The sequence below is a fragment of the Nerophis lumbriciformis genome, linkage group LG23, assembly GCF_033978685.3.
Source record: "Nerophis lumbriciformis linkage group LG23, RoL_Nlum_v2.1, whole genome shotgun sequence".
NCBI classification, from domain to species: Eukaryota; Metazoa; Chordata; class Actinopteri; order Syngnathiformes; family Syngnathidae; genus Nerophis; species Nerophis lumbriciformis.
Window position 1 is genome coordinate 2,322,151 of NC_084570.2, and position 13,895 is coordinate 2,336,045.

Consider the following 13,895-nt stretch of genomic DNA (forward strand, 5'->3'; position numbering starts at 1 on the left):
ACACTGTCAGTTAACTGCATTTTGGTAACGTATGTAGCTGAGATAGGCTCCAGCAACCCCCCCGCGACCCCAAAAGGGACAAGCTGTAGAAAATGGGTGGATGGATGAACATCCATCCATCCATCCATCCATTTTCTACCGCTTATTCCCTTTTGGGATCGCGGGGGGCGCTGGAGCCTATCTCAGCTACAATCGGGCGGAAGGCGGGGTACACCCTGGACAAGTCGCCACCTCATCGCAGGGCCAACACAGATACAATTATGTTAAAAGTTTCCATGTTGTTGTACAATAAGTCAGTTACAGGAGATAGCCAAAGCAATATTAAATATGTTAATTTTTGGTATGATAAATGTTCTAACAAATAGTATATATATATATAAATATATATATATATATATATATATATATATATATATATATATATATATATATATATATATATATATATATATATATATCTTAGGCTCCAGCACACACCCCCGGAACCCCGAACGGGACAAGCGATAGAAAATGGAAGGATGGATGGAGATATATATATATATATATATATATATATATATATATATATATATATATATATATATATATATATATATATATATATATATATATATGTATACTGTATATATATAGTGTAGTAAAATGTTTTTTTTCCCAGGCACAATTCATGCAGCTGAGATAGGCTCCAGCGACCTCCTGCAACCCCAATAGGGACAAGCAGTAGACAATGGATGGAAGGAATTCATGGGCAATACATCCTAAAAGAGTTTACAAAAAATAAGGACAATATATATTACATATCCAATTCTTCCTAAAGTTAAATAGATACTATTTAAAATTAATAATGGAAAATACCCTAATGATTTTTTTAAACCCCCCAAAATAACATTATGTATGACAACTGTGTCCTGTATGTAAAGCCACAGAAGATGTCAATCTTTTTTTTTTTATTGGAATGTGATACTGTACATTATATATATATAATTTGGCACATTTATTAAATACAACATACAAATTATTATCAATTGTATTATTTTGCAAGCTATATATTCCATACACAAACTTATTAAAAACATATTGGAAGATGGTAAAAAGTAGAAAAGCCCTCAAATTATTATCTTTATTGGGGGAATTTAAATTATTTTAAATCAGCACATTGTATATATATATATATATATATATATATATATATATATATATATATATATATATATATATATATATATATATATATATATATATATGTATGTGTGGCGAAAAAAATCACAAGACTATTTCATCTCTACAGGCCTGTTTCATGAGGGGGGGTACCCTCAATCGTCAGGAGATTTTAATGGGAGCATTCGCATACCATGGTTTATATAGGGCACAGAGTGGGTGGGTACAGGCTGGCCTAGGGGCGTGGTGATTGGTTCATGTGTTACCTAGGAGGTGTTTCCGTCTATGGCGGCATGTTGTTACAATTTCGCTGCGCTTGTTGAGGAATGACAGGTCTGGACGGTAGATAATAAACAGTTTCTCTTTCAAGCATAGGTTGCATCTTTTATTACCACTATTGTAAGGTGTGCTGGATGCGAGAATTTGCCATGTTATTGAATATTCAACATTATTGTCTTTGAGGTCCCAAATGTGTTTGCTGAGTTCTGTTTATTTCGCAGGTTTTTGTTCCTGAAAGAAGCCTTTCAGGAACAAAAACCTGCGAAATACCACAGAACAGAACAGGGACAGAACTGTTCCTGAAAGAAGCCTTTCAGGAACAAAAACCTGCGAAATACCACAGAACTCAGCAAACACATTTGGGACCTCAAAGACAATAATGTTGAATATTCAATAACATGGCAAATTCTCGCATCCAGCACACCTTACAATAGTGGTAATAAAAGATGCAACCTATGCTTGAAAGAGAAACTGTTTATTATCTACCGTCCAGACCTGTCATCCCTCAACAAGCGCAGCGAAATTGTAACAACATGCCGCCATAGACGGAAACACCTCCTAGGTAACACATGAACCAATCACCACGCCCCTAGGCCAGCCTGTACCCACCCACTCTGTGCCCTATATAAACCATGGTATGCGAATGCTCCCATTAAAATCTCCTGACGATTGAGGGTACCCCCCTCATGAAACAGGCCTGTAGAGATGAAATAGTCTTGTGATTTTTTTCCCCACACATACATATATTGCGCTCTACTACGGTATCGAGCACTATTTTTTGGATAACCTTATTAAGACATATATATATATATATATATATATATATATATATATTTGTCATATATTTATAATTATATATATATATATATATATATATATATATATATATATATATATATATATATATATATATATATATATATATATATATATATATATATACATACACATTTATATATTTATATAGTGACTTTTGTCATATATATATAATTATATATATATATATATATATATATATATATATATATATATATATATATAATTTATATATATAATTTATATTATTATTAATTATTACTATCTATTTGTATTGTCCCTTACTTTTTTTAATTGACCATTTATATAAAGAAACCGTTATTATGGGCATGCTGCAATACAAGCAGCCATTGTTATTGCTCATACTTCACAGTTTATTATGGGACTGCTGCAATGCCAGCACCCCATTCACTGCTAAACAGCAGTGAATACAAACAAAACTTGTTAAAGAAACTAAAAGTAAATATAAGCGATAATACAAATGAGATTAAAATAGAATATACATATGAGTAAATAAGTACAAAAATATAAAAATACAGAGATATACACAGACATCCTGGATGAAAATTGACATTTAACATCCAAACTGATGGAGCTTGAAAGGTGCTGGAAAGACTTGAGGCTGTAATTAATGCCAAAGGTGCATCAACAAAATATTGAGCAAAGGGTCTGAATACTTATGTACATGTGATTTTTTTTTTTTTTTTAATACATTTGCAAAATATTCTACATTTCTGTTTCCTCTGTCAAGATGGGGTGTTGAGTGTACATTAATGAGCAAAATAAAATGAACTTTTTTTTAAATTTTAGCAAATGGCTGCAATGAAACAAAGACTGAAACATTTAAAGGTGTCTGGAAACCTTCAGTACTGTAATTGTAAAAGTACATTGCGTGGCAATTCACGAACCACTATGACATTTTACTTCAACCATAAATGGAAACACCATGGTGGCAAATCAAATTGAAATATGCAATTATATAAGTACATTTTTTTGTGTGTGCAGGGTAATTTAAGAGTAGTTACTAAAAATGCCCACAAGGTGTAGCTAAGTCAACATCTAATGAAATCCCCCTAACAAGCTTTTTAAATATACAATGATGTATGCTGTACCAATTTGGACTTTCAAAATTTGGCTAAAGAAGCCTTAGAAAACACCTGGAGAAATATAATCTTAGAGAAAAATGTAATTTAAAACATTTGTACAACACTTAAGACCTTCAGTATATCAGTATGTGGAATTAAATGATGGAATGGATTAAGCAAAGCAATCAAACAATGTACTAATATGATCCACTTCAAGAAACTATTCAAACTTAAAGTGTTTACAAAGTACAAAGAAGAATAACCATGAATTTATTTCATCCATCCATTCATTTTCTAGATAATCTTACTCATCTCACCACCGTATGAAATATAACTTACATCACCAATTATTATTTATTTATTTTAATTGTTATTACTTATGGAGTACATTGTGAATAAATAAATACAGTTTTAGCAACTTCTATGTAAAGGAAAAGGGGGTAGGATTAAATAAGCTCTGCTTCTTCCTACTCCTTTTCGAACATGTTGAATAGAGAAACTGGAAATTGTGATGTATCATGTTGTATGCATGCATGTGTGATGTATCATGTTGTATGCATGCATGTGTGATGTATCATGTTGTATGCATGCATGTGTGATGTATCATGTTGTATGCATGCATGTGTGATGCATCATGTTGTATGCATGCATGTGTGATGCATCATGTTGTATGCATGCACGTGTGATGTATCATGTTGTATGCATGCACGTGTGATGTGTCATGTTGTATGCATGCATGTGTGATGTGTCATGTTGTATGCATGCATGTGTGATGCATCATGTTGTATGCATGCACGTGTGATGTATCATGTTGTATGCATGCATGTGTGATGTATCATGTTGTATGCATGCATGTGTGATGCATCATGTTGTATGCATGCACGTGTGATGTGTCATGTTGTATGCATGCATGTGTGATGTATCATGTTGTATGCATGCATGTGTGATGCATCATGTTGTATGCATGCATGTGTGATGTATCATGTTGTATGCATGCATCTGTGATATGTTGTATGCATACATGTGTGATATATTGTATACATGCATGTGTGATATGTTGTATGCATGCATGTGTGATGTTTCATGTTGTATGCATGCACGTGTGATGTGTCATGTTGTATGCATGCATGTGTGATGTGTCATGTTGTATGCATGCATGTGTGATGTATCATGTTGTATGCATGCATGTGTGATGTATCATGTTGTGTGCATGCATGTGTGATGTATAAGGTTGTATGCATGCATGTGTGATGCATCATGTTGTATGCATGCATGTGTGATGTATAATGTTGTATGCATGCATGTGTGATGTATCATGTTGTATGCATGCATGTGTTATGTATCATGTTGTATGCATGCATGTGTGATGTATCATGTTGTATGCATGCATGTGTGATGTATCATGTTGTATGCATGCATCTGTGATATGTTGTATGCATGCATGTGTGATATGTTGTATGCATGCATGTGTGATGTTTCATGTTGTATGCATGCACGTGTGATGTGTCATGTTGTATGCATGCATGTGTGATGTATCATGTTGTATGCATGCATGTGTGATGTATCATGTTGTGTGCATGCATGTGTGATGTATAAGGTTGTATGCATGCATGTGTGATTTATCATGTTGTATGCATGCATGCATGTGTGATGTATAATGTTGTATGCATGCATGTGTGATGTATCATGTTGTATGCATGCATGTGTGATGTATCATGTTGTATGCATGCACGTGTGATGTGTCATGTTGTATGCATGTATGTGTGATGTATCATGTTGTATGCATGCATGTGTGATGCATCATGTTGTATGCATGCATGTGTGATGTATAATGTTGTATGCATGCATGTGTGATGTATCATGTTGTATGCATGCATGTGTGATGTGTCATGTTGTATGCATGCATGTGTGATGTATCATGTTGTATGCATGCATGTGTGATGTATCATGTTGTAGGCATGCATGTGTAATGTAGCATGTTGTATGCATGCATAAGTGATGTGTCATGTTGTATGCATGCATGCATGTGTGATGCATCATGTTGTATGCATGCACGTGTGATGTATCATGTTGTATGCATGCATGTGTGATGTATCATGTTGTATGCATGCATGTGTGATGTATCATGTTGTATGCATGCATGTGTGATGTATCATGTTGTATGCATGCATGTGTGATGTATCATGTTGTATGAATGTATGTGTGATGTATCATGTTGTAGGCATGCATGTGTGATGTATCATGTTGTGTGCATGCATGTGTGATGTATCATGTTGTATGCATGCATGTGTGATGTACCATGTTGTATGAATGTATGTGTGATGCATCATGTTGTATGCATGCATGTGTGATGTATCATGTTGTAGGCATGCATGTGTAATGTATCATGTTGTATGCATGCACGTGTGATGTGTCATGTTGTATGCATGCATGTGTGATGTATCATGTTGTATGCATGCATGTGTGATGCATCATGTTGTATGCATGCACGTGTGATGTATCATGTTGTATGCATGCACGTGTGATGTGTCATGTTGTATGCATGCATGTGTGATGTGTCATGTTGTATGCATGCATGTGTGATGCATCATGTTGTATGCATGCACATGTGATGTATCATGTTGTATGCTTGCATGTGTGATGTATCATGTTGTATGCATGCATGTGTGATGCATCATGTTGTATGCATGCATGTGTGATGTATCATGTTGTATGCATGCATGTGTGATGTATCATGTTGTATGCATGCATGTGTGATGCATCATGTTGTTTGCATGCACGTGTGATGTATCATGTTGTATGCATGCACGTGTGATGTGTCATGTTGTATGCATGCATGTGTGATGTGTCATGTTGTATGTATGCATGTGTGATGCATCATGTTGTATGCATGCACGTGTGATGTATCATGTTGTATGCATGCATGTGTGATGTATCATGTTGTATGCTTGCATGTGTGATGTGTCATGTTGTATGCATGCATGTGTGATGTATCATGTTGTATGCATGCATCTGTGATATGTTGTATGCATGCATTTGTGATGTTTCATGTTGTATGCATGCACGTGTGATGTGTCATGTTGTATGCATGCATGTGTGATGTATCATGTTGTATGCATGCATGTGTGATGTATCATGTTGTATGCATGCATGTGTGATGCATCATGTTGTTTGCATGCACGTGTGATGTATCATGTTGTATGCATGCACGTGTGATGTGTCATGTTGTATGCATGCATGTGTGATGTGTCATGTTGTATGCATGCATGTGTGATGCATCATGTTGTATGCATGCACGTGTGATGTATCATGTTGTATGCATGCATGTGTGATGTATCATGTTGTATGCTTGCATGTGTGATGTGTCATGTTGTATGCATGCATGTGTGATGTATCATGTTGTATGCATGCATCTGTGATATGTTGTATGCATGCATTTGTGATGTTTCATGTTGTATGCATGCATGTGTGATGCATCATGTTGTATGCATGCACGTGTGATGTATCATGTTGTATGCATGCATGTGTGATGTGTCATGTTGTATGCTTGCATGTGTGATGTGTCATGTTGTATGCATGCATGTGTGATGTATCATGTTGTATGCATGCACGTGTGATGTGTCATGTTGTATGCATGCATGTGTGATGTATCATGTTGTATGCATGCATGTGTGATGCATCATGTTGTATGCATGCATGTGTGATGTATCATGTTGTATGCATGCATGTGTGATGTGTCATGTTGTATGCATGCATGTGTGATGTATCATGTTGTATGCATGCATGTGTGATGTATCATGTTGTATGCATGCATGTGTGATCTATCGTGTTGTATGCTTGCATGTGTGATGTATCATGTTGTATGCATGCATGTGTGATGTGTCATGTTGTATGCATGCATGTGTGATGCATCATGTTGTATGCATGCATGTGTGATGTGTCATGTTGTATGCATGCATGTTGGAAATAAACACAAACTCAACTCAACTCCTCCTTGGGCTTATTTTGTGTTGTCCACTCAAGTCGTATAAACTAAAAACAACAACAAAACAAACAAAATGAAACATACATTTTTGCCTCTAGCAAAATAAATGTTATTTTTTGCTGCTCCCCTATAAAACCTTCTTACACTTTGTACACAACTACTACTTAAATATGTGTTGTTGTTTTTTTGTTCACGATGTAATGATTCACTACACTACCCCGTGATCCCGAAAGGGACAAGCGGTAGAAAATGGATGTATGGATGTTTGTTTTGGCATATGGTAATCCGTATAATAGGCAGTTTGCAAAATTGAAAAGGCACAATCCACATTTAAGAGATGTTGGCAAAATGTGTCTTATGTGACTTACTCTAGTAACATAAGAGTGCTGTGAGATCATTTCCTCGGTCCACTTCACGTCCCTCGACGCTTCCTCTTCCCGCATTTGTGAGCTTGTGTGTGTTCTGCGTGACAGAGGCGGAGTGAGGTGAACCAGGATAAAATGCTGCAGATGAACACATTTAGACCATTAAGTTGGTGAATGCACACAAACACACACACACACATTCTTGTATTTCTTACCTTCTTGAGACCTGAGCTAAATGCCTACCTCTTTAGGACCACCCTTTCTAGATATATACAGATTTGTATTTACAACATTAATAATATATGCATACTATGCAAATATAAAAAAGCTTGTTGTGAAAAATGAGTTGGAATTTCACAAGAAAAAGGTCACAATTTCACAAGAAAAACATAGCATTTTGGCAGTATTATAATAAAAGTTGTCATTTTACTCAACGCAAGTCGAAATTTTACAAGAAAAACTGAACATGTGTGCGATATTATGATAAAAGCTGGATTTTTACTCAACAACAGTCGCAATTTTACAAGAAAAGCTTAACATTTTGGCAATTTTATGACACGCGTCGTCATTTTATTCAACAAAAGTCACAATTTTATAAGAAAACCTAAACATTTTGGCAATGTTATAATAATGATCGTAATTTTACTCAAAAAATGTCACTATTTTACATGAACAAAAACATATTGGCAATATTGTGATACAAGTCAGAATGTTATGACAATTGTCACCATTTTGCATTAAAAAATAAAAAATGTACATTAAAAAAAGTAATACTTTTACCAGAAAATATTGCAATATTACAGAAAAATAAAGATTATGAAAAATTGTTCCCAATTTTATAAGTAGTCGACACGTGAGAAAAAGACTGCTTTTAGTTAATTTATCTATTTTTGAATTTTTTGTTTGTAATTGTTTTTTAACATGTATTATTTACTTCAAGTTATTACAGTATGTTGCTTTATACATATTTATTTAAAATAATTTTGGCTAAACGCGAGCATTTACATTTCCTACACACACTTGTTATTAGATATGTTGGCCACATGGGGAGCACTTCAAATTTTTACACACTTTTTACTTCATATGTTGACCAGAGGGGGAGCACTTTTAAAACCGACACACAGTCCATTTGAAAAATCCCTCCTTTTTGGGACCACCCTAATGTTGATAGATTTCACCATCAGGGGTGCAAATGAGACATTCTCTATTAGATGCAATGGTTTTCTGTATTGGGACCATGATTTATGTCCTAACTCGTTCACACCTCCTCATATGGAAGGTACTTTTCCTTGTTGATGTCTCAAGAAGGGTGGAAATACAAGCACACACACACACACACGCACACACACACACACACACACACACACACACACACACACACACACACACACACACAAACACAAACACTCACACACACACACATTCTTGTATTTCTTACCTCCTTGAGACCCAAGAAAAATGCCTACCTCTTTAGGACCAGCCTTTCTAGATATATAAAGATGTGTATTTACAACATTAATAATATATACATACTATGCAAACATGAAACAGCATGTTGTGAAAAATGAGTTGGAATTTCACAAGAAAAAGGTCACAATTTCACAAGAAAAAATTTGAATTTTGGCAGTATTATAATAAAAGTTGTCATTTTACTCAACGCAAGTCAAAATTTTACAAGAAAAACTGAACATTTGTGCAATGTTATGATAAAAGCTGGAATTTTACTCAACAACAGTCGCAATTTTACAAGAAAAGCTTAACATTTTGGCAATTTTATGACATGCGTTGTCATTTTATTCGACAAAAGTCACAATTTTATAAGAAAACCTAAACATTTTGGTAATGTTATAATAATGATCGTAATTTTACTCAAAAAATGTCACTATTTTACATGAACAAAAAAAAATTGGCAATATTGTGATAAAAGTCAGAATGTTATGACAAATGTCACCATTTTGCATTAAAAAATAAAAAATTTACATAAAAAAAGTAATACTTTTACCAGAAAATATTGCAATATTACAGAAACAGAAAGATTATGAAAAATTGTTCCCAATTTTATAAGTAGTCGACACGTTGTGAGAAAAAGACTGCTTTTAGTTAATTTATCTTTTTTTGAATTTTTTGTTTGTAATTGTTTTTTAACATGTATTATTTACTTCAAGTTATTACAGTATGTTGCTTTATACATATTTATTTAAAATAATTTTGGCTAAAGGTGCGCATTTAAATTTCTTACACACACTCGTTATTAGATATAGTGGCCACATGGGGAGCACTTCAAATTTTTACACACACTTGTTATTTCATATGTTGACCAGAGGGGCAGCCCTTTTAAAACCGACACACAGTCAATTTGAAAAATCCCTCCTTTGTTGGGACCACCCTAATTTTGATAGATTTCACCACCAGGGGTGCAAATGAGACATTCTCTATTAGATACAATGGTTTTCTGTATTGGGACCATAATTTATGTCCTAACTTGTTCACAGGTCCTCATATGGAAGGTACTTTTCCTTGTTGATGTCTCAAGAAGGGAGGAAATACACACACACACACACACACACACACACACACACACACACACACACACACACACACACACACACACACACACACACACACACACACACACACACATTCTTGTATTTCTTACCTTCTTGAGACCCAAGAAAAATGCCTACCTCTTTAAGACCAGCCTTTCTAGATATATAAAGATGTGTATTTACAACATTAATAATATATACATACTATGCAAATATGAAACAGCATGTTGTGAAAAATGAGTTGGAATTTCACAAGAAAAAGGTCACAATTTCACAAGAAAAACTTAGAATTTTAGCAGTATTATAATGAAAGTCGTAATTTTACTCAACGCAAGTCGAAATTTTACAAGGCAAACTGAACATGTGTGCGATATTATGATAAAAGCTGGAATTTTACTCAACAACAGTCGCAATTTTACAAGAAAAGCTTAACATTTTGGCAATTTTATGACACGCGTCGTCATTTTATTCGACAAAAGTCACAATTTTATAAGAAAACCTAAACATTTTGGCAATGTTATAATAATGATCGTAATTTTACTCAAAAAATGTCACTATTTTACATGAACAAAAAAAAATTGGCAATATTGTGATACAAGTCAGAATGTTATGACAAATGTCACCATTTTGCATTAAAAAATAAAAAATTTACATAAAAAAAGTAATACTTTTACCAGAAAATATTGCAATATTACAGAAACAGAAAGATTATGAAAAATTGTTCCCAATTTTATAAGTAGTCGACACGTTGTGAGAAAAAGACTGCTTTTAGTTAATTTATCTATTTTTGAATTTTTTGTTTGTAATTGTTTTTTAACATGTATTATTGACTTCAAGTTATTACAGTATGTTGCTTCATGCATATTTATTTAAAATAATTTTGGCTAAAGGGGCGCATTTAAATTTCTTACACACACTCGTTATTAGATATAGTGGCCACATGGGGAGCACTTCAAATTTTTACACACACTTGTTTTTTCATATGTTGACCAGAGGGGCAGCCCTTTTAAAACCGACACACAGTCAATTTGAAAAATCCCTCCTTTGTTGGGACCACCCTAATTTTGATAGATTTCACCAGCAGGGGTGCAAATGAGACATTCTCTATTACATGCAATGGTTTTCTGTATTGGGACCCTGATTTATGTCCTAAATTGTTCACCGGTCCTCATATGGAAGGTACTTTTCCTTGTTGATGTCTCAAGAAGAGTGGAAATACAAGCACACACACACACACACACGCACCCATTCTTGTATTTCTTACCTTCTTGAGACCCAAGAAAAATGCCTACCTCTTTAGGACCAGCCTTTCTAGATATATAAAGATGTGTATTTACAACATTAATAATATATACATACTATACAAACATGAAACAGCATGTTGTGAAAAATGAGTTGGAATTTCACAAGAAAAAGGTCACAATTTCACAAGAAAAACTTGAAAGTTGTAATTTTACTCAACGCGAGTCAAAATTTTACAAGGAAAACTGAACATTTGTGCAATATTATGATAAAAGCTGGAATTTTACCCAACAACCGTCACAATTTCACAAGAAAAGCTTAACATTTTGGCAATTTTGTGAAACGGGTCGTCATTTTACTTGACAAAAGTCACAATTTTATAAGAAACCCTAAAAATGTTGGCAATGTTATAATAATGATCGGAATTGTACTCAAAAAATGTCACTATTTTACAAGAACAAAAAGAAAATTGGCAATATTGTGATAAAAGTCAGAATGTTATGACAAATGTTACCATTTTGCATTGAAAAGTAATAATTTTACATAAAAAAAGTAATAATTTTACCAGAAAATATTGCAATATTACAGAAACAGAAAGAATATGAGAAATTGTTCCCAATTTTATAAGAAGTCGACACGTTGTGAGAAAAAGACTGCTTTTAGTCCATTTATCTATTTTTGAATTTTTTGTTTGTAATTGTTTTTTAATATTTATTATTTACTTCAAGTTATTACAGTATGTCTCTGTATACATATTTATTTATGTATTATAATACGTTTTGGCCAAAGGGGGTTGCATTTCAATTTCTTACACACACATGTTATTTCATATGTTGACCAGAGGGGCAGCCCTTTTAAAACCGACACACAGTCAATTTGAAAAATCCCTCCTTTTTGGGACCACCCTAATTTTGATGGATTTCACCACCAGGGGTGCAAATGAGACAATCTCTATTAGATGCAATGGTTTTCCGTATTGGGACCATGATTTATGTCCTCACTTGTTCACACCTCCTCATATAGAAGGTACTTTTCCTTGTTGATGTCTCAAGAAGGGTAGAAATACAAGCACAACACACACACACACACACACACACACACACACACACACACACACACACACACACATAATTGCAGTGTAGGATGCTGTTTGGAGTGCCTGCTCATTCTTTTCTCATGTGTTTGAATTATGCATCAGATTTGAGATGAATGACAAGTCGTTTAATTACACACCTCATCTTGTTGCTAATTGTAAGTTACCTGTGTTCAAATACAGCTTTTATTTTGAACACTGGGACAGAATGCAAACTGGCATGAAAGTGAGAGATGAAAGATAGAAAAAGACGGTGTTATGATACGTAGCCCGGATCATAGTTTATTTAGGTTTTGATTCACTTGTTTAAGTTCTGTTTCAGCACCCTTTTGTTGTGTTTCTTAGTTGTCATGGGTGCTGATTAGTGTCACCTGCCTCTGATTAGTGTTCAGGACGCTCACCTGTTCCCGGGAAATAATCAGAGAGCTATTCAGTCCTGCCTTTTGCCACACAGAGTATGAAAAAAAGCCCACTTTTCCTTGCCTTAACATTTTGGGCCAGGATGCCCAAAATGTCCAAAACGCGCCCAGCAAAGTCCCACGGGAAGGCGGGGAGAAAAGTGAGAAAAGTCGGTAAAATGTTCAAAAATCACAAAGTGGCAAAAGTCTTAAGACTTGTGGCACTACGTGTGGGACTCGAACCTGGGTAGGTATTTTGAAAATTTTTGGGACTTTTGCCGACTTTTCCAACTTTTATCCCCCCTCCCCGTGGGACTCGGCTGGGTGTGTTATGGACATTTTGGGCATCCCTGGACTTGTGCGGCCGGCGATGGGTCTTGTGGGACTCGAACCTGGGTAGGTATTTTGAACATTCTTGGGGACTTTTGACGACTTTTCTCAATTTTCTCCCCCACTTCCCGTGGGACTCTGCTGGGTGCGTTTTGGACATTTTTTTGCATCCCAGGACTTGTGTGGCCGGCGGCGGGACTCGTGGGACTGGAAGGTATTTTGGACAAAATTAGGACTTTTGACCATTTTGCCCGCCTTTTCCCCTCTTCTTCCCCGCCTTCCTGTGCACCATTTCTGGGTGTGTTTTGGACATTTGGACAAAAATAGTTTCAAGCATGTGGTGAATTTTGACCCGCAAATAATTACCTTTAAAAAAAACTACAGTTCTATTTAGACCAGTGGTTCCTAACCTTGTTGGGGGTACCGAACCCCACCAGTTTCATATGTGCATTCACCGAAGCCTTCTTTCTTAATTTAATCTTAATTTATAAATATGAATCATTAAATGATGTTATTATATGAAATACATACTAATCAATATATTCTTCCACAAACAGAAAGCCACAGGAACGCACACACGATCCCATGCCCACATCCC